The sequence below is a fragment of the Temnothorax longispinosus genome, unplaced genomic scaffold (genome assembly GCF_030848805.1).
Source record: "Temnothorax longispinosus isolate EJ_2023e unplaced genomic scaffold, Tlon_JGU_v1 HiC_scaffold_348, whole genome shotgun sequence".
Lineage (NCBI taxonomy): Eukaryota > Metazoa > Arthropoda > Insecta > Hymenoptera > Formicidae > Temnothorax > Temnothorax longispinosus.
The window spans coordinates 2,394-7,280 of record NW_027270174.1 but is presented as its reverse complement, the minus strand read 5'-3'; the positions used below and the strand labels follow the sequence as shown (position 1 = coordinate 7,280).

Genomic DNA, 4,887 nt, shown 5'->3' with positions numbered 1-4,887 from the left:
AAGCTGCGCATGGGCCCCTTCTGTCTTTGTCTACGCGTGCATGCGAAAGACAAAGACAGAAAGGGCCTATATGCAGCGTTCTTTTTCTATTCCTATATCGCAGCCTCTTACGTGCTAGCATATGACTCGCGCACTCTATTCTTATATCTCTATGGTTTAAACTAATGAGCGTTCAATATGAACCACTTAAGGTGATCCTAAAGCCGTGATCCTAACCTGTTTTTTTCAGTTTTTTTCTTAGCACTAATCTTTTAATTGGCTTTATAGAAATGCAAAATTCTTGTCTAGAATTAAAGTACGCATCAAGATCTAGGTCATGGTGGTCGAATTTATATCGAAAACAAAAAAAAATTAATATTTTTTTTTATACGTGACGACCACCACATATAAATTCGACCACCATGACCTAGATTTTGATGCGTACTTTAATTCTAGACAAGAATTTTGCATTTCTATAAAGCTAATTAAAAGATTAGTGCTAAGAAAAAAACTGAAAAAAATCGGCTAAGATCACGGCTTTAGGATCACCTTAAGCCGTTATTCATAGTCATATCTTATTTCAAGATTGTTTTAAGTAATGTCTTACTAATACTAACATTTTATTGGTTGGACGATGTCTCAAGTCTACATCTGACCATACTTAAAACGATCTTAAATATGAATACTTACTATGAATACCGACCTTAATTTACAATGCATGCTCATTGGTCTGAACATTCTCATGCTATGCATATGCATCTATGTCATTTTGTATTTGATGACTGTGAAGCGCGGCAACGTATACGTGGAAATCAAAGATTAGGTGGACGTTATTAGTATGTAAACGTAACGTTTCGTTGTTTGACGGAATCAATATTGAATATTGAATCAAGTTTTTCTGCGTTTTTTGTATTTAGATAAGCTGAGGTAAGAAAGTTTAATTTAGGTTAGGTAATGATAGTCTTCAATTTGCATACAAAGTTTGTTGTATTTACTTAAGCAAATTCACTGTTTTTTTAAATAGAAAACATGGCAAAAATACATTATTTCTTAATAAAAAGAAATCGAAAGCACTATGTGTGGACAAACAGAAAAGAGAAACATGACGTTATAATAGCTAAGCATGGTACGTATATTCTAACTTAAACACAATTGTCACAGCTGCGCTTGTCACAGCTTCATTTGATGCTACAAACACTTTGAAGCATCCTTCTTCTGCTTCTTTCTTTATTGAGAGAAAGGAGAAAAGAAGTGCTCCGAAGCATTTGTAGTGTTGAGTGGAATGTATCTTTTATTGTAACCAGTAATATTTTATAAGTGAAAAAATGTAATTTAACTTTTTAAACATATAAATGTTATCAATATTTTTATTCTTTTTCAGGAAACTATGGTGTACTTAAAAATATTGCGAATAATTTAAATATGAATATTCCTTACATTTATTTGACGAAAGTTATCAGAAAAACAAGTAAGAAAATGAATAATACAGAGTAATAAATCTATTATAGTACTATATAATGTCCATTTCTATCAACGCAGGTTAATTTTAATCTTGGTTTAACTTACCTGTAATCTTTTCCTAGTTCTAAAAGTTAGAAAAAGATAGAAAGTAAGTTAAACCAAGATTAAAGTTAATCTACATTGGTAGAAATGGGCATAAAACAAATAAGTCTTAACTTTAATGTATATTTTTAAAAGTGTCTAATATTTGTAAAACTACTAACTATGTAATATTTTCTCAAAATTAGATCAAGTAACGCACCAACGTCAGATTCCAACCATAATAGAAAACAAAATATTACCGAACTTTTATATAAAAGGTATCTACATATTAATTTTTAATTCTATGAATTTTACATACTTATTATAATACTGTTTTGTATTTTTTTTTACATACTATTTTATTAATTTAGAGATAGTTATTGGGTTATCATTAATAATTGTTTAATTTAATAAGTTAAAAATAATTAGAGAAATAAACTATATTGTCTATTGATTAAATGTTATTATAATGTAAAACTTAATAATTTATTATTTTTTTACTTTACTTTTTTCTAATTTGTTTTAAAAAAAATGAGTTAATCACTAGATATAATTCCAAATGTTTAAATTTGATATTGGATTTTCATTTTATTTATTGTTTATTAAACATTAAAATTCTTTGCTGATTGCTGATTTGATTATTAGGGTATACTATTGAAATTTTTAAAATTATTAATTACAGTTGTAAAAAAAGAACTTTATTTAAACGAAAAACAAAAAAAGGAAAATCAAATTCAAGAACTCAATAACAAAAAGGACATAAGTAAGATGAACATAAGAGTGAAAAACGTACAAGAAAATGAAATTAATTTAGGCGTTATTCTACACAATGATGATACTGGAATAACAAATAATTACAAAAATAAAAAACAAACAAATGAAATTAAGTTATATAATAATCTACAAGATAACTCAGGTATGATGTTCAATTATTGTATTCAAAATATTTTTAAAACATTTTTGACTTCTAAGTTTTTACATTTATCGATTGCATAAATAGAAAAAAGTATGTTTCGCAAAGCAATTGTAGAGATTATAAGATACAACTTCTAAGTTTTTACATTTATCGATTGCATAAATAGAGAAAAGTATGTTTCGCAAAGCAATTGTAGAGATCAAGAGACACGGTAGTGTCTCGCGCCAAGTACACGCGGAGCGAGACCGACCGTGACTCTTTTACGCGACGCGACGGGTTGCGAGTACCCGAGATGTTGAGATCTCGATAACGAGTGAACGGATCAAGTTCTAAGTAGGCTTGATCGATAGCTTGGGGTCCAATTAGGGGGGGGGTTTCTCTCATAATATTTCGCTACGTGCCCTACGAGCGGAGATATTGCGACGCAAAGTCCAAATGGGAAAATTTATTTTTAAGATACTCCTCCTAACGCCGACGTTCTTGTATGATGACGTCATAATCAGAAACGTCACTTTCACTTTTTCGACGCTGGCGGCGCAGGTATCGCCAGTTTCGATATCGCGCGCGTATTTCAAAATTAGGTCGATAGACTTATCGGTCAGGAGGAAGATTTTTATTTAGGTAAATTAGGTAATATATAATATATATTGAGTCAACGGAAAAGAAGGTTCTCTACGCTCTACGCTTGGCAGAAAGTGCCGCTAGGGAATTTTTAAGTCGATTCTTATGAATCAAGCTTGATATAATATATATTTATTAAGTCAACAGAAAAGAAGGTTCTCTACGCTTGGCAGAAAGTGCCGCTAGGGAATTTTTAAGTCGATTCTTATGAATCAAGCTTGAATTCGATGTCTAGGTATCCCAGGTTGCCGATGACGAGGTCCAGATAGTGCGCTTCATAGTTTTCGGTGTCCAGGTGTAATAATACGTTGAATTCGATGTCTACGTGTCCCAGGTTGCCGATGACGAGGTCCACATAGTGCGCTCCGTAGTTTTCGGTGTCTACGTGTATTAATACCTTGAATTCGATGTCCACGTGTCCCAGGTTGCCGATGACGGGATCCAGATAGTGCGCTTCATAGTTTTCGGTGTCCATGTGTAATCGTACGTTGAATTCGATGTCTAGGTGTCCCAGGTTGCCGATGACGAGGTCCACATAGTGCGCTCCGTAGTTTTCGGTGTCTACGTGTGTTCGCGAAATCGCTGATTAATCCCGGCGATGGAAGCGGGATGAGAAGGACGCGCGTGGAAGGTGTTAACTAAATCTTCACTTTATTTTGTGTAACTCAGACCACAATCTGAGCCGTCTTTAATGCGTCTTTAATGCGTCGAAATTGATACAATCTGACCTGAGAATCGATGAGCGGTGTATAAATGAGGTGTATATAGTCCGTGTAAATGAGAGGCAATTATATTAATTGCCGTCCTCTTCGATGAATCGCCCGTGAGCCGGTGAGACACGTGGCGGTCGGCACTCGCGCACATGTGAGCCTGAGTCGTCGTGTTGATGTACCCGAATAGAGCTGGATGAGCGGTCACTTTACATGTTAATGCAGTATCTCGGCAGCTGTAATCACTGCGGTGAGCACTTCGTTGCGTAGTCACAATCGAAAATGCACAGAGCACACGTCGTGCGTCTGATCACTGCGCGGCCATTTGTACGACTCTGAATAACGCGAGGAAGACGTTGGCGATGAGCGCGCCCGTGCGCGGCGCAAGCTGCCGCGGTGATCGAGCGTCGTTACCAGATCGATGCTGCCATCTGATCTGACGGCGCAGCGTTAACGGAATCTCGAACAACGTGTATTAATATCTTGAATTTGATGTCCACGTGTCCCAGGTTGCCGATGACGGGATCCAGATAGTGCGCTTCATAGTTTTCGGTGTCCAGGTGTAATCGTACGTTGAATTCGATGTCTAGGTGTCTCAGGTTGCCGATGACAAGGTCCACATAGTGCGCTCCGTAGTTTTCGGTGTCTACGTGTATTAATACTTTGAATTCGATGTCCACGTGTCCCAGGTTGCCGATGACGGGATCCAGATAGTGCGCTTCATAGTTTTCGGTGTCCAGGTGTAATCGTACGTTGAATTCGATGTCTACGTGTCCCAGGTTGCCGATGACGAGGTCCACATAGTGCGCTCCGTAGTTTTCGGTGTCTACGTGTATTAATACCTTGAATTCGATGTCCACGTGTCCTAGGTTGCCGATGACAAGATCCAGATAGTGCGCTTCATAGTTTTCGGTGTCCAGGTGTAATCGTACGTTGAATTCGATGTCTAGGTGTTCCAGGTTGCCGATGACAAGGTCCACATAGTGCGCTTCGTAGTTTTCGGTGTCTACGTGTATTAATACCTTGAATTCGATGTCCACGTGTCCCAGGTTGCCGATGACGAGATCCAGATAGTGCGCTCTATAGTTTTCGGTGTCCAGGTGTAATAATACGTTGAAT

At 36.6% G+C, this 4,887-nt stretch overlaps 1 long non-coding RNA gene across 1 annotated transcript; it reads left to right on the top strand.

Moving 5' to 3' along the window:
- Positions 1-216: 216 nt before the first annotated feature.
- On the top strand, positions 217-1,882 carry LOC139824382 (uncharacterized). The gene is made up of 4 exons (XR_011735087.1): positions 217-906; positions 1,004-1,105; positions 1,361-1,447; positions 1,728-1,882. It is a non-coding gene; the product is annotated as an uncharacterized lncRNA (long non-coding RNA).
- Positions 1,883-4,887: the final 3,005 nt, after the last annotated feature.